The following is a 25,733-nucleotide window of genomic DNA, read 5'->3' on the forward strand; positions in this document are numbered from 1 at the left end:
TTGCACGGATCAAACAGGAGAGGGCTTCAGTGATTGTAATCGCTCCTGCGTGGCCTCGCAGGACTTGGTATGCCGATCTGATGGACATGTCCTCCCTGCCGCCGTGGAAGCTTCCATTGAGGCAGAACATTCTCATTCAGGGACCTTTCCATCATCTGAATCTAATTTCTCTGCAGCTGACTGCTTGGAGATTGAACGCTTGATTTTATCTAAGCGGGGGTTCTCTGATGCGGTCATTGATACCTTGATTCAGGCACGCAAGCCTGTTACTAGAAAGATTTACCATAAGATATGGCGTAAATATCTTTATTGGTGTGAATCCAAGGGCTACTCATGGAGTAGGGTCAGGATTCCCAGGATTTTCTTTTCTCCAAGAAGGATTGGAGAAAGGGTTGTCAGCTATAGACAACACACGCCAGCTTCCCCTTATAGAAAATGTAGTATCATCTCCTCTCTTTATTTTTCATATAATAATCTTAGAGAGCATTACCATAGTGATATCTACCTATCCAACTGTCAAACAGAGTGACACATATTCACTAGTTTTATACTATTTAGGGGTCCATCAAATCAGTAAAGAGGACACACTTCTTCCCTGCTGATTTACAAGGAGGCTTAGATATATACAAGTTTATATATACTTTTGTATATGGGGTTATAATATGTATAGTATAGTATGTTATTAATAATTTTAACTAATGGACATTATACACATCCAGCTGGGGACTTAGTAAGGATCATCAAAAGCCTTGCTGTGTCTAGATAGAGTACAAGCTCAGACTAAGGGGTTTAAACCTATCTGAAGTTAGCCAAAATTGTTTTGTTGCTTTAATTCAACATATTCTGTCTAGATGTATAAACATACAGATTCCAATTTATGCTCAGTATCTAACTAGCACACATAAAATGTCCTCACTTTTTGCAACTTTTACCAGCATTGCAACGGCTGAATTGTATGTATACATATATATGTATAAAATATTATGTATAATCAAGTATAAAGCATATAGAAATTTGTTTGTTAGTAATTCTGTTCTATCGGTCTCTTGCCGAACGGGATCAATGTGATTAACCTGGGAGTGACCAACACTCCACCCATCTATGATAACACCGTACATCACAAGAGTTAATGATCTGACCGATCTTGATTGGCCGCTCACATCCTTATATTGATCCCGACCGGCAGAGACTGATATCTCTGAAGCGCATGTGCTCATGCGCGAAACGCGTTAGATGGAGTTCACCTAGCTTGTTGTAAGCCTGCATTGCAATAAACTCCATTACTGACCTCAGGACTCAGCTTCCTTTTTCCTCATTTCGTAGTCCTTAAAGGGACAGATTTCTGCTTTGTCTATTTTATTACACAAGCGTCTGGCAGATGTTCCGGATGTTCAATCTTTTTGTCAGGCCCTGACTAGAATCCGGCCTGTGTTTAGACCAATTGCTCCTCCTTGGAGTTTGAATTTAGTTCTTAAAGTTCTTCAAGGGGTTTCGTTTGAACCCATGCATTCCATAGATATTAAATTATTATCTTTGAAAGTTTTATTTTTGGTTGCTATTTCTTCTGCTCAAAGAGTTTCTGAGCTTTCGGCTTTACAATGTGATTCTCCTTATCTTATTTTCCATGCTGATAAGGTGGTGTTACGTACCAAACTGGATTTCCTTCCTAAGGTTGTTTCTAACAAGAATATTAATCAGGAAATTGTTGTTCCTTCCTTGTGTCCTAACCCTTACATAATTTGGACGTAGTCCGTGCCTTGAAGTTCTACTTGCAGGCAACTAAGGATTTTCGTCAAACATCTTCATTATTTTTTGTTTCTTTCATGTAATTAACAAGAGTCCATGAGCTAGTGACGTATGGGATATACATTCCTACCAGGAGGGGCAAAGTTTCCCAAACCTTAAAATGCCTATAAATACACCCCTCACCACACCCACAAATCAGTTTTACAAACTTTGCCTCCAAGGGAGGTGGTGAAGTAAGTTTGTGCTAGATTCTACGTTGATATGCGCTCCGCAGCAAGTTGGAGCCCGGTTTTCCTCTTAGCGTGCAGTGAATGTCAGAGGGATGTGAAGAGAGTATTGCCTATTGAATGCAGTGATCTCCTTCTACGGGGTCTATTTCATAAGGTTCTCTGTTATCGGTCGTAGAGATTCATCTCTTACCTCCCTTTTCAGATCTACGATATACTCTTATATTTACCATTTCCTCTACTGATTCTCGTTTCAGTACTGGTTTGGCTTTCTACAAACATGTAGATGAGTGTCCTGGGGTAAGTAAGTCTTATTTTCTGTGACACTCTAAGCTATGGTTGGGCACTTTATTTATAAAGTTCTAAATATATGTATTCAAACATTTATTTGCCTTGACTCAGAATGTTCAACTTTCCTTATTTTCAGACAGTCAGTTTCATATTTGGGATTATGCATTGAATTATCATATTTTTCTTACCTCAAAAATTTGACTTTTTTCCCTGTGGGCTGTTAGGCTCGCGGGGGCTGAAAATGCTTCATTTTATTGCGTCATTCTTGGCGCGGACTTTTTTGGCGCAAAAATTCTTTTCCGTTTCCGGCGTCGTACGTGTCGCCGGAAGTTGCGTCATTTTCTGACGTTATTTTGCGCCAAAAATGTCGGCGTTCCGGATGTGGCGTCATTTTTGGCGCCAAAAGCATTTAGGCGCCAAATAATGTGGGCGTCTTATTTGGCGCTAAAAAATATGGGCGTCGCTTTTGTCTCCACATTATTTCAGTCTCATTTTTCATTTGCTTCTGGTTGCTAGAAGCTTGATATTTGGCATTCTTTCCCATTCCTGAAACTGTCTTATAAGGAATTTGATCTATTTTGCTTTTATATGTTGTTTTTTCTCTTACATATTGCAAGATGTCTCACGTTGCATCTGAGCCAGAAGATACTACAGGAAAATCACTGCCTGCTGGATCTACCAAAGCTAAGTGTATCTGCTGTAAACTTTTGGTAGCTATTCCTCCAGCTGTTGTTTGTAATAATTGTCATGACAAACTTGTTAAAGCAGATAATATTTCCTTTAGTAATGTACCATTGCCTGTTGCAGTTCCCTCAACATCTAAGGTGCAGAATGTTCCTGATAACATAAGAGATTTTGTTTCTGAATCCATAAAGAAGGCTTTGTCTGTTATTTCTCCTTCTAGTAAACGTAAAAAGTCTTTTAAATCTTCTCTCTCTACAGATGAATTTTTAAATGAACACCATCATTCTGATTCTTTGGACTCTTCTGGTTCAGAGGATTCTATCTCAGAGATTGATGCTGATAAATCTTCATATTTATTTAAGATGGAATTTATTCGCTCTTTACTTAAAGAAGTACTAATTGCTTTAGAAATAGAGGATTCTAGTCCTCTTGATACTAATTCTATACGTTTGGATAAGGTTTTTAAAGCTCCTGCGGTTATTCCAGAAGTTTTTCCTGTTCCTAATGCTATTTCTGCAGTAATTTCCAAAGAATGGGATAAATTGGGTAATTCATTTACTCCTTCTAAACGTTTTAAGCAATTATATTCTGTACCGCCTGACAGGTTAGAATTTTGGGACAAAATCCCTAAAGTTGATGGGGCTATTTCTACCCTTGCTAAACGTACTACCATTCCTACGTCAGATGTTACCTCGTTTAAGGATCCTTTAGATAGAAAAATTGAATCTTTTCTAAGAAAAGCTTATCTGTGTTCAGGTAATCTTCTTAGACCTGCTATATCATTGGCTGATGTTGCTGCAGCTTCAACTTTTTGGTTGGAAACTCTAGCGCAACAAGTAACAAATCGTGATTCTCATGATATTATTATTCTTCTCCAGCATGCTAATAATTTTATCTGTGATGCCATTTTTGATATTATTAGAGTTGATGTTAGGTTTATGTCTCTGGCTATCTTAGCCAGAAGAGCTTTATGGCTTAAGACTTGGAATGCTGATATGGCTTCTAAATCAACTCTACTTTCCATTTCTTTCCAGGGAAACAAATTATTTGGTTCTCAGTTGGATTCTATTATTTCAACTGTTACTGGTGGGAAAGGAACTTTTTTACCACAGGATAAAAAATCTAAAGGTAAAAACAGGGCTAACAATCGTTTTCGTTCCTTTCGTTTCAACAAAGAACAAAAGCCTGATCCTTCGTCCTCAGGAGCAGTTTCAGTTTGGAAACCATCTCCAGTCTGGAATAAATCCAAGCCTGCTAGAAAGGCAAAGCCTGCTTCTAAGTTCACATGAAGGTACGGCCCTCATTCCAGTTCAGCTGGTAGGGGGCAGGTTACGTTTTTTCAAAGAAATTTGGATCAATTCTGTTCACAATCTTTGGCTTCAGAACATTGTTTCAGAAGGGTACAGAATTGGTTTCAAGATGAGACCTCCTGCAAAGAGATTTTTTCTTTCCCGTGTCCCAGTAAATCCAGTGAAAGCTCAAGCATTTCTGAATTGTGTTTCAGATCTAGAGTTGGCTGGAGTAATTATGCCAGTTCCAGTTCCGGAACAGGGGATGGGGTTTTATTCAAATCTCTTCATTGTACCAAAGAAGGAGAATTCCTTCAGACCAGTTCTGGATCTAAAATTATTGAATCGTTATGTAAGGATACCAACGTTCAAGATGGTAACTGTAAGGACTATATTGCCTTTTGTTCAGCAAGGGAATTATATGTCCACAATAGATTTACAGGATGCATATCTGCATATTCCGATTCATCCAGATCATTATCAGTTCCTGAGATTCTCTTTTCTAGACAAGCATTACCAATTTGTGGCTCTACCGTTTGGCCTTGCTACAGCTCCAAGAATTTTCACAAAGATTCTCGGTGCCCTTCTGTCTGTAATCAGAGAACAGGGTATTGTGGTATTTCCTTATTTGGACGATATCTTGGTACTTGCTCAGTCTTTACATTTAGCAGAGTCTCATACGAATCGACTTGTGTTGTTTCTTCAAGATCATGGTTGGAGGATCAATTTACCAAAAAGTTCTTTGATTCCTCAAACAAGGGTAACCTTTCTGGGTTTCCAGATAGATTCAGTGTCCATGACTCTGTCTTTAACAGACAAAAGACGTCTAAAATTGATTACAGCTTGTCGAAACCTTCAGTCTCAATCATTCCCTTCGGTAGCCTTATGCATGGAAATTCTAGGTCTTATGACTGCTGCATCGGACGCGATCCCCTTTGCTCGTTTTCACATGCGACCTCTTCAGCTCTGTATGCTGAACCAATGGTGCAGGGATTACACGAAGATATATCAATTAATATCTTTAAAACCGATTGTTCGACACTCTCTAACGTGGTGGACAGATCACCATCGTTTAATTCAGGGGGCTTCTTTTGTTCTTCCGACCTGGACTGTAATTTCAAAGAATACCGAGAATTTTACAGTTTCTTCAGGATGGTTTAGATAAGGGTTTGTCCGCAAGTTCTTTGAAAGGACAAATCTCCGCTCTTTCTGTTCTTTTTCACAGAAAGATTGCTATTCTTCCTGATATTCATTGTTTTGTACAAGCTTTGGTTCGTATAAAACCTGTCATTAAGTCAATTTCTCCTCCTTGGAGTTTGAATTTGGTTCTGGGAGCTCTTCAAGCTCCTCCGTTTGAACCTATGCATTCATTGGACATTAAATTACTTTCTTGGAAAGTTTTGTTCCTTTTGGCCATCTCTTCTGCTAGAAGAGTTTCTGAATTATCTGCTCTTTCTTGTGAGTCTCCTTTTCTGATTTTTCATCAGGATAAGGCGGTGTTGCGAACTTCTTTTGAATTTTTACCTAAAGTTGTGAATTCCAACAACATTAGTAGAGAAATTGTGGTTCCTTCATTATGTCCTAATCCTAAGAATTCTAAGGAGAAATCGTTGCATTCTTTGGATGTTGTTAGAGCTTTGAAATATTATGTTGAAGCTACGAAATCTTTCCGTAAGACTTCTAGTCTATTTGTTATCTTTTCCGGTTCTAGGAAAGGCCAGAAAGCTTCTGCCATTTCTTTGGCATCTTGGTTGAAATCTTTAATTCATCTTGCCTATGTTGAGTCGGGTAAAATTCCGCCTCAGAGAATTACAGCTCATTCTACTAGGTCAGTATCTACTTCCTGGGCGTTTAGGAATGAAGCTTCGGTTGACCAGATCTGCAAAGCAGCAACTTGGTCCTCTTTGCATACTTTTACTAAATTCTACCATTTTGATGTATTTTCTTCTTCTGAAGCAGTTTTTGGTAGAAAAGTTCTTCAGGCAGCGGTTTCAGTTTGAATCTTCTGCTTATGTTTTTCGTTAAACTTTATTTTGGGTGTGGATTATTTTCAGCAGGAATTGGCTGTCTTTATTTTATCCCTCCCTCTCTAGTGACTCTTGTGTGGAAAGATCCACATCTTGGGTAGTCATTATCCCATACGTCACTAGCTCATGGACTCTTGTTAATTACATGAAAGAAAACATAATTTATGTAAGAACTTACCTGATAAATTCATTTCTTTCATATTAACAAGAGTCCATGAGGCCCACCCTTTTTTGTGGTGGTTATGATTTTTTGTATAAAGCACAATTATTCCAATTCCTTATTTTATATGCTTCGCACTTTTTTTCTTATCACCCCACTTCTTGGCTATTCGTTAAACTGATTTGTGGGTGTGGTGAGGGGTGTATTTATAGGCATTTTAAGGTTTGGGAAACTTTGCCCCTCCTGGTAGGAATGTATATCCCATACGTCACTAGCTCATGGACTCTTGTTAATATGAAAGAAATGAATTTATCAGGTAAGTTCTTACATAAATTATGTTTTTTGCTGGGAATCGTAGGGGTCAGAAAGCTACGGCTACCTCTCTTTATTTTTGGCTGAAGAGTATCATCCGTGTTGCATATGAGACTGCTGGACACCAGCCTCCAGAATGTATTACGGCTCATTCTACTAGAGCTGTGGCTTCCTCATGGGCATTTAAAAATGATGCTTCTGTTGAACAGATTTGCAAGGCTGCAACTCGGTTGTCTCTTCTCACTTTTTCCAAACTTGACAAATTTGATACTTTTGCCTCGTCCGAGGCTGTTTTTGGGAGACAGGTTCTTCAAGTAGTGGTGCCTTCCGTTTAGGTTCCTGTCTTGTCCCTCCCTCTCATCCGTGTCCTTTTGCTTTGGTATTGTATCCCAGAAGTAAGGATGAAATCCGTGGACTCGTCATATCTTGTAAAAGAAAAGGAAATTTATGCTTACCTGATAAATTTATTTCTTTTACGATATGACGAGTCCACGGCCCACCCTGTCGTTTTTATTCTAGAGACAGGTTTTTATTTTTCAGTAAACTTCAGTCACCTCTGCTCCTTGGCTTTTCCTTTCGCTTCCTAACTTCGGTCGAATGACTGGAGAGGGAAGGAAGGGAGGGGCTATATATGCAGCTCTGTTGTGGAGCTCTTTGCCTCCTCCTGACCAGGAGGCGATATCCCACAAGTAAGGATGAAATCCGTGGACTCGTCATATCGTAAAAGAAATACATTTATAAGGTAAGCATAAATTTCCTTTTTATGCCCATTTTCAGGCTATAACTTAGGTGTATCATTAAACTCGGGTATTGATGTATCATTAAACAGAGATCTTGTTCATATTTCTTAATTCCATTTATTTAAATTTTACTGTGATTGGTGTAAAAATCACAAAAAAGCAGCAAGATCTATGTCTTTGTTTAGACCTAATGGTTGCAAAGTTTTTAAACGATGAATCCAATAGGTCTCTCTCTTCCGTAATTCTAATATCTCTCTCTACCTTTTGAAATTGGTATCTGTTCAATTGCTTTTATTGTGAAATCCTCACTGTTTTTATTATGACAATGTTCAAAATATTCCCAATCCCATATTCTGAATCTGCTTCCTTTATATTATTTGTGTTCTAACACTCTTCTTTTCAGACTTCTTGTTGTGCGCCCTATATAGAATTTCTGACACGAACATTCTAATAAGTATAAAACAAATTCAGATTTACAATTGAAAATATTCTCTCTTGGTATTTGTTCTGTCATTTTTTACAATCCACTTACTCATTTCTTTATTTCTCCAACATAGGTGTGTCCGGTCCACGGCGTCATCCTTACTTGTGGGATATTCTCTTCCCCAACAGGAAATGGCAAAGAGCCCAGCAAAGCTGGTCACATGATCCCTCCTAGGCTCCGCCTACCCCAGTCATTCTCTTTGCCGTTGTACAGGCAACATCTCCACGGAGATGGCTTAGAGTTTTTTAGTGTTTAACTGTAGTTTTTATTATTCAATCAAGAGTTTGTTATTTTAAAATAGTGCTGGTATGTACTATTTACTCTGAAACAGAAAAGAGATGAAGATTTCTGTTTGTATGAGGAAAATGATTTTAGCAACCGTTACTAAAATCCATGGCTGTTCCACACAGGACTGTTGAGAGGAATTAACTTCAGTTGGGGGAACAGTGAGCAGTCTTTTGCTGCTTGAGGTATGACACATTCTAACAAGACGATGTAATGCTGGAAGCTGTCATTTTCCCTATGGGATCCGGTAAGCCATTTTTATTCACACAGTAAATAAGGGCTTCACAAGGGCTTATTAAGACTGTAGACATTTTCTGGGCTAAATCGATCATATTTACACATATTTAGCCTTGAGGAATCATTTAATCTGGGTATTTTTTGTAAAATAATATCGGCAGGCACTGTTTTAGACACTTTATTCTATTGGGGCTTTCCCTAATCATAGTCAGAGCCTCATTTTCGCGCCGGTATGGCGCACTTGTTTTTGAGAACAGCATGACATGCAACTGCATGTGTGTGGAGCTCTGATACATAGAAAAGTCTTTCTGAAGGCATTATTTGGTATCGTATTCCCCTTTGGGCTTGGTTGGGTCTCAGCAAAGCAGATTCCAGGGACTGTAAAGGGGTTAAATATAAAAACGGCTCCGGTTCCGTTATTTTAAGGGTTAAAGCTTCCAAATTTGGTGTGCAATACTTTTAAGGCTTTAAGACACTGTGGTGAAATTTTGGTGAATTTTGAACAATTCCTTCATACTTTTTCGCAATTGCAGTAATAAAGTGTGTTCAGTTTAAAATTTAAAGTGACAGTAACGGTTTTATTTTAAAACGTTTTTTGTGCTTTGTTATCAAGTTTATGCCTGTTTAACATGTCTGAACTACCAGATAGATTGTGTTCTGACTGTGGGGAAGCCAAGGTTCCTTCTCATTTAAATAGATGTGATTTATGTCATAATAAATTTAGTAAAAATGATGCCCAAGATGATTCCTCAAGTGAGGGGAGTAAGCATGGTACTGCATCATCCCCTCCTTCGTCTACACCAGTTTTGCCCATACAGGAGGCCCCTAGTACATCTAGCGCGCCAATACTCCTTACTATGCAACAATTAACGGCTGTAATGGATAATTCTATCAAAAACATTTTAGCCAATATGCCCACTTATCAGCGAAAGCGCCACTGCTCTGTTTTAGAAAATACTGAAGAGCATGAGGCCGCTGATGATATTGTTTCTGAAGGGCCCCTACACCAGTCTGAGGGGGCCAGGGAGGTTTTGTCTGAGGGAGAAATTTCAGATTCAGGAAAAATTTCTCAACAAGCTGAACCTGATGTGATTACTTTTAAATTTAAGTTGGAACATCTCCGCGCTCTGCTTAAGGAGGTGTTATCCAATTTGGATGATTGTGATTATCTGGTCATTCCAGAAACACTATGTAAAATGGACAAGTTCCTAGAGGCCCCGGGGCCCCCCGAAGCTTTTCCTATACTCAAGCGGGTGGCGTACATTGTTAATAAAGAATGGGACAGGCCCGGTGTACCTTTCGTACCTCCCCCCATATTTAAAAAATTGTTTCCTATAGTCGACCCCAGAAAGGACTTATGGCAGACAGTCCCCAAGGTCGAGGGGGCGGTTTCTACTCTAAACAAGCGCACCACTATACCCATAGAAGATAGTTGTGCTTTCCAAGATCCTATGGATAAAAAATTAGAAGGTTTGCTAAAAAAGATGTTTGTTCAGCAAGGTTACCTTCTACAACCAATTGCATGCATTGTCCCTGTCACTACAGCCGCGTGTTTCTGGTGCGATGAGCTAGAAAAGGCGATTATTAGTAATTCTTCTTCTTATGAGGAGATTATGGACAGAATTCGTGCTCTTAAATTGGCTAATTCTTTCACCCTAGACGCCACCTTGCAATTGGCTAGGTTAGCGGCGAAAAATTCTGGGTTTGCTATTGTGGCGCGCAGAGCGCTTTGGTTAAAATCTTGGTCAGCGGATGCGTCTTCCAAGAACAAATTGTTTGACATTCCTTTCAAGGGGAAAACACTGTTTGGCCCTGACTTGAAAGAGTTTATCTCTGATATCACTGGGGGCAAGGGCCACGCCCTTCCTCAGAATAGGTCTTTCAAGGCCAAAAATAAACCTAATTTTCGTCCCTTTCGCAGAAGCGGACCAGCCCCAAGTGCTACGTCCTCTAAGCAGGAGGGTAATACTTCTCAAGCCAATCCAGCCTGGAGACCAAGGCAAGGCTGGAACAAAGGAAAGCAGGCCAAGAAACCTGCCACTGCTCCCAAGACAGCATGAGATGCGGGCCCCCGATCCGGGACCGGATTTGGTGGGGGGCAGACTCTCTCTCTTCACTCGGGCTTGGGCAAGAGATGTTCTGGATCCTTGGGCGCTAGAAATAGTCTTCCAAGGTTATCTTCTGGAAGTGATTCATCCTGTTCCATTAAAAGAACGAGGGATGGGGTTCTACTCCAATCTGTTCGTAGTTCCCAAAACAGAGGGAACGTTCAGACCAATCTTAGATCTCAAGATCCTAAACAAGTTTCTCAAGGTTCCATCGTCCAAAATGGAAACCATTCGAACAATCCTTCCATCCAGAAAGGTCAATTCTTGACCACGGTGGATTTAAAGGATGCGTATCTACATATTCCTGTCCACAAGGAACATCATCGGTTCCTAAGGTTCGCATTCCTGGACAAGCATTACCAGTTCGTGGCGCTTCCTTTCGGATTAGCCACTGTTCCAAGGATTTTCACAAAGGTACTAGGGTCCCTTCTGGCGGTGCTAAGACCAAGGGGCATTGCTGTAGTACCTTACTTGGACGACATTCTGATTCAAGCGTCGTCCCTTCCTCAAGCAAAGGCTCACACGGACATAGTCCTGGCCTTTCTCAGATCTCACGGATGGTAAGTGAACGTGGAAAAGAGTTCTCTATCTCCGTCGACAAGAGTTCCCTTCTTGGGAACAATAATAGACTCCTTAGAAATGAGGATTTTTCTGACAGAGACCAGAAAAACAAAACTTCTAAACTCTTGTCGGATACTTCCTTCCGTTCCTCTTCCTTCCATAGCACAGTGCATGGAAGTGATAGGTTTGATGGTAGCGGCAATGGACATAGTTCCTTTTGCGCGCATTCATCTAAGACCATTTTAATTGTGTATGCTCAGTCAGTGGAATGGGGACTATACAGACTTGTCTCCGAAGATACAAGTAAATCAGAGGACCAGAGACTCACTCCGTTGGTGGCTGTCCCTGGACAACCTGTCGCTAGGGGTGACCTCCCGCAGACCAGAGTGGGTCATTGTCACGACCGACGCCAGTCTGATGGGCTGGGGCGCGGTCTGGGGATCCCTGAAAGCTCAGGGTCTTTGGTCTCGGGAAGAATCTCTTCTACCGATAAATATTCTGGAACTGAGAGCGATATTCAATGCTCTCAAGGCTTGGCCTCAGCTAGCGAGGGCCAAGTTCATACGGTTTCAATCAGACAACATGACGACTGTTGCGTACATCAACCATCAGGGGGGAACAAGGAGTTCCCTGGCGATGGAAGAAGTGACCAAAATCATTCAATGGGCGGAGACTCGCTCCTGCCACCTGTCTGCAATCCACATCCCAGGAGTGGAAACTTGGGAAGCGGATTTTCTGATTCGTCAGACATTGCATCTGGGGGTGTGGGAACTCCATCCGGAAATCTTTGCCCAAATCACTCAACTGTGGGGCATTCCAGACATGGATCTGATGGCCTCTCGTCAGAACTTCAAGGTTCCTTGCTACGGGTCCAGATCCAGGGATCCCAAGGCGACTCTAGTAGATGCACTAGTAGCACCTTGGACCTTCAACCTAGCTTATGTATTCCCGCCGTTTCCTCTCATCCCCAGGCTGGTAGCCAGGATCAATCAGGAGAGGGCGTAGGTGATCTTGATAGCTCCTGCGTAACCACGCAGGACTTGGTAGGCAGATCTGGTGAATATGTCATCGGCTTCACCATGGAAGCTACCTTTGAGACGAGACCTTCTTGTTCAAGGTCCGTTCGAACATCCGAATCTGGTCCTACTCCAGCTGACTGCTTGGAGATTGAACGCTTGATCTTATCAAAGCGAGGGTTCTCAGATTCTGTTATTGATACTCTTGTTCAGGCCAGAAAGCCTGTAACTAGAAAAATTTACCACAAAATATGGAAAAAATATATCTGTTGGTGTGAATCTAAAGGATTCCCTTGGGACAAGGTAAAGATTCCTAGGATTCTATCCTTTCTTCAAGAAGGATTGGAGAAAGGATTATCTGCAAGTTCCTTGAAGGGACAGATTTCTGCCTTGTCTGTGTTACTTCACAAAGAGCTGGCAGCTGTGCCAGATGTTCAAGCCTTTGTTCAGGCTCTGGTTAGAATCAAGCCTGTTTACAAACCTTTGACTCCTCCTTGGAGTCTCAACTTAGTTCTTTCAGTTCTTCAGGGGGTTCCGTTTGAACCCTTACATTCCGTTGATATTAAGTTATTATCTTGGAAAGTTTTGTTTTTGGCTGCAATTTCTTCCGCTAGAAGAGTTTCAGAATTATCTGCTCTGCAGTGTTCTCCTCCTTATCTGGTGTTCCATGCAGATAAGGTGGTTTTACGTACTAAACCTGGTTTTCTTCCTAAAGTTGTTTCTAACAAAAACATTAACCAGGAGATAGTCGTGCCTTCTTTGGGTCCGAAACCAGTTTCGAAGAAGGAACGTTTGTTGCACAATTTGGATGTTGTTCGCGCTCTAAAATTCTATTTAGATGCTACAAAGGATTTTAGACAAACATCTTCCTTGTTTGTTGTTTATTCTGGTAACAGGAGAGGTCAAAAAGCAACTTCTACCTCTCTCTCTTTTTGGATTAAAAGCATCATCAGATTGGCTTACGAGACTGCCGGACGGCAGCCTCCTGAAAGAATCACAGCTCATTCCACTAGGGCTGTGGCTTCCACATGGGCCTTCAAGAACGAGGCTTCTGTTGATCAGATATGTAGGGCAGCGACTTGGTCTTCACTGCACACTTTTACCAAATTTTACAAGTTTGATACTTTTGCTTCTTCTGAGGCTATTTTTTGGGAGAAAGGTTTTGCAAGCCGTGGTGCCTTCCATTTAGGTGACCTGATTTGCTCCCTCCCTTCATCCGTGTCCTAAAGCTTTGGTATTGGTTCCCACAAGTAAGGATGACGCCGTGGACCGGACACACCTATGTTGGAGAAAACAGAATTTATGTTTACCTGATAAATTACTTTCTCCAACGGTGTGTCCGGTCCACGGCCCGCCCTGGTTTTTTAATCAGGTCTGATGATTTATTTTCTTTAACTACAGTCACCACGGTATCATATGGTTTCTCCTATGCAAATATTCCTCCTTAACGTCGGTCGAATGACTGGGGTAGGCGGAGCCTAGGAGGGATCATGTGACCAGCTTTGCTGGGCTCTTTGCCATTTCCTGTTGGGGAAGAGAATATCCCACAAGTAAGGATGACGCCGTGGACCGGACACACCGTTGGAGAAAGTAATTTATCAGGTAAACATAAATTCTGTTTTTTATTTAAATGACTGCAACATACACCGTTCTTACGGCCACATTTAAAAAATCCTTTTATAGGGGGAATTTTTTCTTTCTTTTTTGTTCTCCTTAAAGATGTAGGTGCAAGAATATTTTTGATACATTTATTCTTTCTATAGGTCACTTTAGGTGGTTCGGTTATGATATTTGCTTTATATAGGGTCTTTTTCCAATACTCTTCAGTGTTTGTTCAAAATGTTCTCTATTTGTCTTGCATCATTTGTATACATTGTGATGTATCTAGTTTGTGTATTTTTTTGTTTTGTTCTAATTTACACTTTTTTTTTTTTGTCTTGTTTCCAAAAGGGTGCATCTATTTGTGTTCCTTACTTTTTCATATGCTTGTTCCACTATTGTTTCTGGATAGTTTTAATTTGAGGGTTTCAGATGCTTTCTCAATATCTTGATTTTTGCTGAAATTACGCTTGATTCGCTGAAACTCACCATAAGGTATGTTGTTGATCCAGTTAGGATGGTGACAACTGGTCGCGTGTAAGTAGCTGTTCGTGTCAGTTTTTTAGTGTGGATGGTGGTGCCCTCACAGAAAATTGTTATGTCAAGGAAATCCATAGTCTCATCGCCCCATGTTTTATACCAATAGAGAATTTTCTCAATTGTAAATCTGAATTTGTGGTATACTTTTTAAAATGTTCGTGTCAGAAATTCTATATAGGGCGCACAACAAGAAGTCTGAAAAGAAGAGTGTTAGAACATAAATAATATAAAGGAAGCAGATTCAGAATATGGGATTGGGAACATTTTGAACATTGTCATAATAAAAACAGTGAGGATTTCACAATAAAAGAAATTGAACAGGTACCAAAGGTAGAGAGAGATTATATTAGAATTACGGAAAAGAGAGACCTATTGGATTCATCGTTTAAAAACTTTGCAAACATTAGGTCTAAACAAAGACATAGATCTTGCTGCTTTTTTGTGATTTTTACGCCAATCGCAGTAAAATGTAAATAAATGGAATGAAGAAATACGGACAAGATCTTTGTTTAATGACACATCGATACCTGAGTTTAATGAAACACCTAAGTTATAGCCTGAAAATGGTCATAAAATAGTTTTTCTCATATGCAATCTCTTAGGTAAATATTTTTCTGATAACCCTCATTTAGGATAGCAAATCAAGAGGTTTGGGGTTTACACCCCCCCTGTTTTTTTTTTTTTTTTTTTTTTTTTTTACAGGTGCATATTTCTTGGCACAACAATATGTACTTGTATCTATAATCATTTATCCAAATTTATTTTTTCACTCTGAAAGTTATTTTTTAATGTGTAAACACATAGGTAAAATATTGACTAAGGTTGTCCATTCAAATGGTTAATAATAAATTCTTCACTATGTACATAGAAAGTTTAAAAATCAGGCAAGAGAGAGCGCCTAAAAAACAGGCAAAAAGCCTATCTATGGCCCACATGTAAACACAGGTAAATCTTCCTGATATCCCTAACTCAGGATATCAGTCCAAGCGTTTGAACACCTTATGATGTGCATATACCTTGGCAAAATAATAAATACTCATAGCAAAAAATATTATTGCCCATCAAAAAAACACCTACTTTGGTGATCAGTTTTAAAGTGGCAAAAAAATCCCCACAATGTATACACACAATTAGGCAAGAGAATGAATAAAGGGTTTACTAGAGGAATTGGCGCTCTTTTGTGGTAGACAATTTATGAGCTCATTAACTGCAAGCAATGTTTCTTTAAATGAATTAACGTGGCCGCTATAAAAGACTCTCTAGGGGAATTATGGGCAGACCCTCTGACGAAGTGAATTAGATTCACGAAACGTGTAAGGGCACGCCCATTTCTGGCGTCATTTCCGGCCTGCCGAGACCGACTAAAATTTTGAACAACTTCACCGCAATCAGCTCTGTTTCACACAGACTCGCATCAATAGGACACTAACTTTGTCAATCAACTTGGCTATTTCAAGGACATTCTAAGGTAAAATACTTGTTGTGACAAAATGGAGAAACATACTCAATCTTCTTGGATCTGAGCTATTATTATCACTCAGCACTGGGGTTAAGCGTGTAGCAAACAGAGATACGTCCAATCACGATCGTTTTGATCCTCAGCCCCCAAAAGCACCGGATATTAATACGTTTTATATAAAATACATTTTTGTTTTGAACACTTTTATTGAATACCATCACATAATTTGATCAATTTGTGTTTTTCAAGGTCTTTAATAAACCAGCTTTGCCACTCTATTCTTTATTAATAACGCTATACAAGTGCTTACATACTGCACCATAAGTTTTTGGTTCTTGTGTTTTCTCCCTTCTCTGAGCACTGACATTCTGGATCCCCCAACTACAATTCTTCACCACTGGTGATGGTGGAATTCTCAGATGTAGCAGCCATTGAAATACACCAGGATGAACTTTTATAAGCAGATTTAACATTTGCATCTTACACAGCAAAGTTAAAATACCCATTGACAACTATATACAGTATGTGTATGTGTGTGTGTGTGTATGTACAGGTGGCCCTCGTTTTACAACGGTTCAATTTACACCGTTTCAGAATAACAACCTTTTTTTCCAGTCATGTGACTGCTATTGAAAAGCATTGAGAAGCAGTGCATTTATTAAAATAGCCAGTAGGTGGAGCTGTCCGCTTGTGTTGCAGCAAAACCAAGCAAGCTGAAATGAATCAGATTAACCAGACCTGAGCTATCGATCAGATTTCAAAGGAACAAGACCTTCCTGTCTATAAATCAGTCCAGATTGGAATGCATAGAAAGAACTGTTTGCAGGAAAATGCAAGTGAAGTCTGTGTTGTGTGATTATTTTATTAGGTTTATAATGCTGTTTATCAAATGTTTTTGTTCATTTAACTTAGTTTAATTATATATTCTGTGTTGTGTGATTATTGTATTAGGTTTATAATGCTATTTAGCATTTAAAGTCTTAATTTCAAAGCTTTAAAAATAATGTATTAGATGTTACTTATGACAATTTTGAGAGGGGCCTGGAACCTATCTCCCTCACTTCCCATTGACTTACATTATAAACTGGGTTTCGATTTACAACCATTCCTTCTGGAACCTAACCCCGGCGTAAACTGAGGGCTACCTATATATGTGTGTGTGTGTGTGTGTGTATATATATATGTGTGTGCTGTATACAGCAGATACAAATCAATGTATATAAAAAAAAAAATCACCTTGTTTTATTGACAAATCTTGTTTTTTATAAGGTATTTAACTGAATGCCGTTCTAACGGACGTCTTATGTCGCGTTTTAACCAGTATGGTTTAGTATAGATTTCAAGCGGTGCCTATCGGTAACCGCAAAGCAAACAATATGCACATTCAACAGAATTTACATACGTTACATTAAAACGCAAATTAGAAATACAATAAAAAAACAATAATATACTTGGTTCTGATATAGAGCGAAAAAAACTGCAAACACTTGACTGGCTAGACTTTGTGTATACGTGGCCACTATGCGTTTCAGGGTCACACCCCTTCCTCAGGTGTAACTAACAGATTAATTTTCTCCTTTTTAAAGGGCATCACTTTCTTGAACTACCAATGGAATTCTGATTAGAAAGTGTGCAATACACTCGGCTTTATCAGATTTTGTCAGCGAACCCTAAATACCTGCGTGTTTATATTGTATCATTTTTTGTACATTTTTATAATTTTTTATTATTTTTTTACTTATTTGTTTAATTTTTTTCAAATTTTTATTTTATCTACTTCTCTTTATTTGGTTTTGTCTTAGTACTTATATAAATGATTTAGTACAATAGAAGATTTTAGTACAAGATATGAAGTGTAAGTTTGTATATATATTTTTTGGGTTAATCCTTGTGCTGAATTTATAGAACAATATGTATAGTATAGATAGGAAAGTTGGAACTACACCTTTAATAAGCCTCATGTGGCGCCAGTTTTGTGGACTGTGCGCTTTTTACTCCCCTGCTGTTTTTCAGGAACTGCTGGACAGCATCGGGGGGGCGTGTTTATCACAGTGTGTTGTGTTTATTAGTAAGGGGGATCCGGACAGCGTTAGAGCTGCATTGCGGTCCTGTTTACAACTCTCTTACACAATTTGTACAACGATTTCTCAACTAAAAAGAGAGGGCATTGTACAAAGTTACTGATCTACCTAAAGATCGATGTTATAATGTTCTAGTGTTATTGTCATACACAAACTGACTTTTATTCTAGAAGCTGGGATGGTTTTGTTTTTTACCGTTATGCACTCAAAGAGCATAACATTTTGGGACTGCTGGGCGGTTTAGCTGAGGGGTAGTTGGGTGCTACAGTGACTATGTAATTCTAGATTTGAAAATAAAGAGTTACATTTTAAATTTTAAGGAGACAGTAAAGTTTTCATGTGTTAATTATTCATTTTTTCTGAGCCTATTATTTCTAAGACCCCTGCTGTTCAGGAACTAATTGACAAGTGGTCAGGCTGTGCCTCAATTTCTCCTACAGTATCCAAATTATGGCCCACATGCAGTGCTCTGCACTTCCTTTAACCCCACCCGGAGTTATTCTGCATTACAGACATTTTATGTTTTTATATATGATCATAAACCTTGTTAGAGGAATTATTTTCAATCATTTAAAATAGAAACTTGATTGATTTCAATAGATACTGTCCCGAATGGTTCTTCCCGGTTTCCTGAAAAGAGGAAGATACTTGGGGATTATCGGAGAGAGGTTTCCAGTCTCAGCTGGAACAATATCTTTATTTTTTTAGCTTGATTTCCTCCATTTTTTACTTTAGGAGGTTTTAGCTATCCTGGGCGATTCCAACATCGTCGGTGTAATCTATGCTCGTGCGCATTCCCTTTTTTAAAAAAAAAAGTTTCCCATAGCCGTCTCAACTAAGAAGGCTGGGCAATCTTTTCCTAGGGTGGAAGGATTAGTTTCCATCTTAGCTAGGATTCCTACTATACCATTAAAGGATAGTTGGGTTTTTCAAGGGTCCTATAGGCAATACTCAGCGGAGGGATGTATACCAGGGCTTACATGGCATCCATGGCATCATCGCTGGTATGACGGCATATTGGTCTGATGCTACTAAGTCAGTAACTCCCCTGGATAAGATCCAGGATAGGATAAAAGCTTTTAAATGAGCTGCGCGGTTTATTACTGCGCTTTTCCAGTACCCAATACATTTTTATAAGTATTTTTTCTGTTAGTTTACAGTCTTATGGTTAGAGCCTTGTTCTACGGACGTACGCTCAAGGTCTATGCTTTTAGCGTCGTCTTTCAAGAGAGACCTTGTTGGGACCCGGCTTGACATTTTGAAGAATTAAAAAAAAAAATCCAAATAGTTTGCTGTCAATCAAGGACAGCATGAAGGTTATTCCCTCAATCTGGGATTGGGCCTTGTAGGGGGCGGATTTTCCGTCTTCGTTCATGCTTGGATTCAAGATGTTCAGGGTCTCTGAGTGATAGTAAGAGTATCACAGGGATACAAAGCAGAGTTCAAAAGTTTCCTCCTAGAGGCAGTTTTCTTTTTCAAAATTATTTGCAGATCAGACTAAAGGAGAGGCTGTCTTACTCTGCATAGAAGACCTCTCAGATATAGGAGTGCTTGCTCCAGTTCCAATACTGGTTCAGGGTCTGGATTTTTCTACTCCAGACCACTTTTTAGATTTTCAGCCTTTTGGCTAAGGTCAAGTGTAGTATCTGTTCTTATCAGTTTAATATCTGATACGTCCCCTATCTGGGGACCATATAAAACAAGAGTCTAGAAAGATTTCTTAGTGTACGTCCTTCAATTTATGACCTCAGTGGATTTAAGGGACGCGTATCTACATGTTCCCATTCACAAGGATCATCTCAAGTTCTCGTTTCCTTTTCTGGACAAACATTACCAGTTTGTGGCTCTTCCTTTGGTCTTGCCACAGCCCCAGAATCTTCACAACAGTTCGGGGATCTCTGTTGATGGGGCTTCGTGCAAAAGGGGTTGCAGTGGCGCCTTTTCTTTCATGTAATTGGCAAGAGTCCAGGAGCTATTGACGTATGGGATATACAATCCTACCAGGAGGGGCAAAGTTTCCCAAACCTCAAAATGCCTATAAATACACCCATCACCACACCCACAATTCAGTTTTACAAACTTTGCCTCCTATGGAGGTGGTGAAGTAAGTTTGTGCTAAAATTTCTACGTTGACGTGCGCTTCTCAGCATTTTGAAGCCCAATTCCTCTGAGTACAGCGAATGTCAGAGGGACGTGGAGAGTATCACCTATTGAATGCAATGGTCTTCCTAACGGGGATCTATTTCATAGGTTCTCTGTTATCAGTTGTAGAGATTCATCTCCTACCTCCCTTTTCAGATCGACGATATACTCCCATATACCATTACCTCTACTGATAACTGTTTCAGTACTGGTTTGGCTATCTGCTTTATGCGGATGGGTGTCTTTCGGTAAGTATGTTTTTTATTACTTAAGACACCGCAGCTATGGTTTGGCACTTTATGCATTTATATAAAGTTCTAAATATATGTATTGTACTTATATTTGTCATGAGTCAGGTTCATGTATTTCCTTGTGCAGACTGTCAGTTTCATACTTGGGGAAAATAAACATTTTAAGAAATATGTTTTTGTTACATGGGGTTTAGTCTTTTTTTTTTTTTTTCTATTGACTACATTTTTCTTGCAGATTGCAGGCAATATTAGGCCCACGGGTGCGCCAAATGCTAGACTTTATTGCGTCATTCTTGGCGTGAGAATTTTTGGCGCGAAAGTACGTTAGTTGACGTAAGTTCGTCATTTCCGGCGTTGTAGTTGATGCCGAGTCTTTACACATGATTGCGTCGTAAGTGACGAGAGTGTGTCATTCCAGGATGTTGTTGGCACCAAAAAATTTTCAGTTATGTTGTGCGTCATACTTGGCACCTAAATTTTTCATTAATTTTATACCCCATTGCTTTTTGCATCTTTCCTTTCTCTATGTCAGAGGGCTATGCTTTTTGCATTTTTTCCCATTCCTGAAACTGTCATATAAGGAAATTGATAATTTTGCTTTAAAAGTTGTTTTTTTCTTTTACATTTTGCAAGATGTCTCAATCTGATCCTGTGTCAGAAGTATCTGCTGGAACTTTGCTGCCTGACATCGGTTCTACCAAAGCTAAGTGCATTTGTTGTAAGATTATGGAAATTTTTATCTCTGAATGTCATTTGTAATAGTTGTCATGATAAACTTTTACATGCAAATAATGTGTCCATCAGTAATAGTACATTGCCGGTTGCAGTTCCTTCAACTTCTAATGTACATGATATACCTATGAATTTTAAAGAATTTGTTACCGATTCTGTTAAGAAGTCTTTGTCTGCATTTTCGCCTTCTAATAAACGTAAAAGGTCTTTTACAACTTCTCATAAAGTTAATGAAATTTCAAATGACCGATAACATAATGATTTATCCTCCTCTGATGAGGATCTGATTCAGAAGATCCTTCCTCAGATATTGACACTGACAAATCTACTTATTTATTTAAAATGGAGTATATTCGTTATTCGTTAAAAGAAGTGTTAATTTCTTTGGATATTGAGGAAGCCAGTCCTCTTGACGTTAAAACTAGTAAACGCTTTTTAAACCTCCTGTGGTTACTCCATCTATTCCTGATGCTATTTCTGATATAATTTCTAAGGAATGGAATAAGCCGGCTACTTTTTATTCCTTCTTCAAGGTTTAAAAAATTGTATCCTTTGCCAGCAATTTCAATAGAGTTTTGAGAAAAGATCCCCAAAGTTGATGGGGCTATTTCTACTCTTGCTAAACGAACCACTATTCCTATGGAAGATAGTACTTCCTTTAAAGATCCTTTAGATAGGAAGCTTGAATCTTTCTAAGGAAAGCCTATTTATATTCAGGTCATCTTCTTAGGCCTGCAATTTCTTTGGCTGATGTTGCAGCTGCTTCAACTTTTTGGTTGGAGAATTTAGCGCAACAAGAATTGGATTCTGACTTATATAGCATTGTTCGTTTACTTCAACATGCTAATCATTTTATTTGTGATGCAATTTTTGATATCAAAATTGATGTTCGATCCATGTCTTTAGCTATTTTGTCTAGAAGTGCTCTGTGGCTTAAATCTTGGAATTCAGACCAGTTCTGGATCTGAAAATTTTGAATCGTTATGTAAGAGTACCAACGTTCAAGATGGTGATTATAAGGACTATTCTGCCTTTTGTTCAGCAAGGACATTATATGTCCACAATAGACTTGCAGGATGCATACCTTCATATTCCGATTCATCCAGATAATTATCAGTTTCTGAGATTCTCTTTTCTAGACAAGCATTACCAATTTGTTGCTCTTCCATTTGGCTCCAAGAATCTTTTTAAAGGTTCTCGGTGCCCTGCTCGCTGTAACCAGAGAGCAGGGTATTGCGGTGTTTCCTTATTTGGACGATAACTTGGTACTAGCTCAGTCTTTACGTTCTGCAGAATCTCACGAGAATAAACTAGTGTTGTTTCTTCGGAGACATGGTTGGAGGATCAATTTACCAAAAAGTTTCTTGATTCCTCAGACAAGGGTCACCTTTTTAGGTTTCCAGATAGATTCAGTGTCCATGACTCTGTCTCTAACAGACAAGAGACGTTTGAAATTGGTTGCAGCCTGTGTCGGCACCTTCAGTCTCAGTCATTCCCTTCAGTGGCTATGTGCATGGAAGTTTTAGGCCTCATGACTGCAGCATCGGACGCGATTCCTTTTGCTCGTTTTCACATGAGACCTCTCCAGCTTTGTATGCTGAATCAATGGTGTAGGGATTATACAAATTTATCACAATATCCTTAAATCCCAATGTTCGACACTCTCTGACGTGGTGGTTAAATCACCAGCGTTTAGTTCAAGTGGCCTCTTTTGTTCTGCAACCTGGACTGTGATCACTACAGATGTAAGTCTTTCAGGTTGGGGATCTCTGACAGCACAAGGGGTTTGGAAATCTCAAGAGGCGAGATTACCAATCAATATTTTAGAACTCCGTGAAATTTTCAGAGCTCTTCAGTTTTGGCCTCTGTTGAAGAGAGAGCCGTTCATTTGTTTTCAGACAGACAATATCACAAGTGTGGCATATGTCAATCATCAGGGTGGGACTCAGTCCCCAAGCTTGGGCGGAATCCAGCTCCTGTCTAATCTCTGCGGTGCATATCCCAGGTTTAGACAATTGGGAGGCGGATTATCTCAGCCGTCAGACTTTACACCCGGGGGAGTGGTCCCTCCATCCAGATGTGTTTTCTCAGATTGTTCAGATGTGGGGTCTTCCAGAGATAGATCTGATGGCCTCTCATCTAAACAAGAAACTTCCCAGATACTTGTCCAGGTCCAGGGATGTTCAGGCGGAAGCAGTGGATGCGCTGACACTTCCTTGGTGTTATCATCCTGCTTATATTTTCCCGCCTCTAGTTCTTCTTCCGAGAGTGATCTCCAAAATCATCATGGAACAATCGTTTGTGTGTGCTGGTGGCTCCAGCATGGCCTCACAGGTTTTGGTATGCGGATCTTGTTCGGATGTCCAGTTGCCAACCTTGGCCACTTCCGTTAAGGCCGGATCTACTGTCTCAAGGTCCGTTTTTTCATCAGGTTCTCAAATCATTAAATTTGAAGGTATGGAAATTGAATGCTTAGTGCTAAGTCATAGACGTTTCTCTGACTCTGTGATTAATACTATGTTACAAGCTCGTAAATCTGTCTCTAGAAAGATTTATTATCAAGTTTGGAAGACTTACATTTCATGGTGTTCTTCTCATAAATTCTCTTGGCATTCTTTTAGAATTCCTAGAATTTTACAGTTTCTTCAGGATGGTTTGGATAAGGGTTTGTCTGCAAGTTCCTTGAAAGGACAAATCTCTTCTCTTTCGGTTTTATTTCACAGAAATATTGCTAAACTTCCTGATATTCACTGTTTTGTACAGGCTTTAGTTCGTTTTAAGCCTTTCATTAAATCAATTTCTCCTCATTGGAGTCTTAATTTGGTTTTAAGGGCATTACAGGTTCCTCCATTTGAGCCTATGCATTCTTTGGACATTAAACTACTTTCTTGGAAAGTATTGTTCCTTTTGGCCATCTCTTCTGCTAGAAGAGTTTCTGAGCTATCTGCTCTTTCTTGTGAATCTCCTTTTTTGATTTTTCGTCAGGATAAGGCGGTTTTGCGGACTTCATTTAAATTTTTACCTAAAGTTGTGAATTCTACAACATTAGTAGAGAAATTGTTGTCACTTCCTTGTGTCCTAATCCTAAGAATTTTTTGGAGAGATCCTTACATTCTTTGGATGTGGTAAGAGCTTTGAAATATTATGTTGAAGCTACTAAAGATTTCAGAAAGACTTCTAGTCTATTTGTTATATTTTCTGGTCCTACGAAAGGTCAGAAGGCTTCTGCTATTTCCTTGGCTTCTTGGTTAAAGCTTTTGATTAATCAAGCTTATTTAGAGTCGGGTCAGGCCCCGCCTCAGAGAATTACAGCTCATTCTACTAGATCAGTCTCCACTTCGTGGGCTTTTAAGAATTAAGCTTCAGTTGATCAAATTTGCAGAGCGGCAACTTGGTCTTCTTTACATACATTTACTAAATTCTACCGTTTTGATGCATTTGCTTGTTCAGAAGCAGTTTTTGGTAGAAAAGTTTTTCAGGCAGCTGTTTCAGTTTGATTCTTCTGCTGATGTTTTAAGTTTTTCTTGTCATTTAAAGAATAAACTTTTATTTTGGGTTGTAGATTTTTTTCAGCGATTTATGGCTGTTGTTTATTTTTATCCCTCCCTCTCTAGTGACTCTTGTGTTGAGTTCCACATCTTGGGTATTGATATCCCATACGTCACTAGCTCATGGACTCTTGCCAATTACTTGAAAGAAAACATAATTTATGTAAGAATTTACCTGATAAATTAATTTCTTTCATATTGGCAAGAGTCCATGAGGCCCACCCTTTTTATGGTGGTTATGATTTTTTTGTATAAAGCACAATTATTTCCAAATTCCTTTGTTGATGCTTTTTACTCCTTTCTTTATCACCCCACTACTTGGCTATTCGTTAAACTGAATTGTGGGTGTGGTGAGGGGTGTATTTATAGGCATTTTGAGGTTTGGGTAACTTTTCCCCTCCTGGTAGAATTGTATATCCCATACGTCACTAGTTCATGGACTCTTGCCAATATGAAAAAAAATGAATTTATCAGGTAAATTCTTACATAAATTATGTTCATTTTAGTTCCTGCTTCATCTTTTCATCTAGCAAGGTCACACACTGACTTGGGATTATCCTTCCTAAAATCCACGGCTGTAAGGTGATTTTAGAAAAGAATTCCTTAGGCCCACACTCAAGCGTGACTTTCCTGGGTCCCATAATAAATTCTCTGTCTCTGAAGATTTTTCTGACAGAAGTCAGGAATTTAAAGTTTATCAACACTTGTCTAGCTCGGCAATCTTCTCGCCCTTCAGTGGCTCAGTGCATGGACTTAATAGGTCTGATAGTAGCGGCAAATGACATTGTCCCGTTTGCTCGCTTTCATCTCAGAGCTCTGCAGTTGGACATGCTCAAACAATGGAACGGAAATTATTTGGACTTGTCTCCTCGACTTCTATTGGCACAGTAGACAAAGGAGTCTCTTCTTTGGTGGTTGTCTCTCTAGATCATCTCTTCCAGGGAACGTGCTTTTCGCAGACCTTCCTGGAAGATTGTGACAACAGATCCCAGCCTTCTGGGGTGGGGAGCAGTTTGGGGCTCCCTGAGGGCTCAAGGGATATAGTCGGATATAGTCTCAGTCAGAGTCTTTGTTACCCATAAACATTCTGGAACTGAGAGCGATCTACAATGCTCTTCTGGCCTGGCCTCAGCTTGTTTCGGCTCAGTTTATCAGGTTCTAGTCAGACAACATAACGTCAGTTGTCTACATCAATCGTCGGGGAGGAACAAGAA

The 25,733-nt window shown here is 39.5% G+C and overlaps 1 protein-coding gene and 1 pseudogene across 1 annotated transcript in view; both read left to right on the forward strand.

The window, feature by feature from the left end:
- Positions 1-25,733, forward strand: part of SMARCAD1 (SWI/SNF-related, matrix-associated actin-dependent regulator of chromatin, subfamily a, containing DEAD/H box 1) — a 496,186-nt gene that overhangs the window by 157,124 nt on the left and 313,329 nt on the right. The window lies entirely within an intron of this gene.
- LOC128650586 (uncharacterized) lies at positions 19,454-19,568 on the forward strand (annotated as a pseudogene).

The sequence above is a fragment of the Bombina bombina genome, chromosome 2 (genome assembly GCF_027579735.1).
Source record: "Bombina bombina isolate aBomBom1 chromosome 2, aBomBom1.pri, whole genome shotgun sequence".
Classification (NCBI taxonomy): Eukaryota; Metazoa; Chordata; class Amphibia; order Anura; family Bombinatoridae; genus Bombina; species Bombina bombina.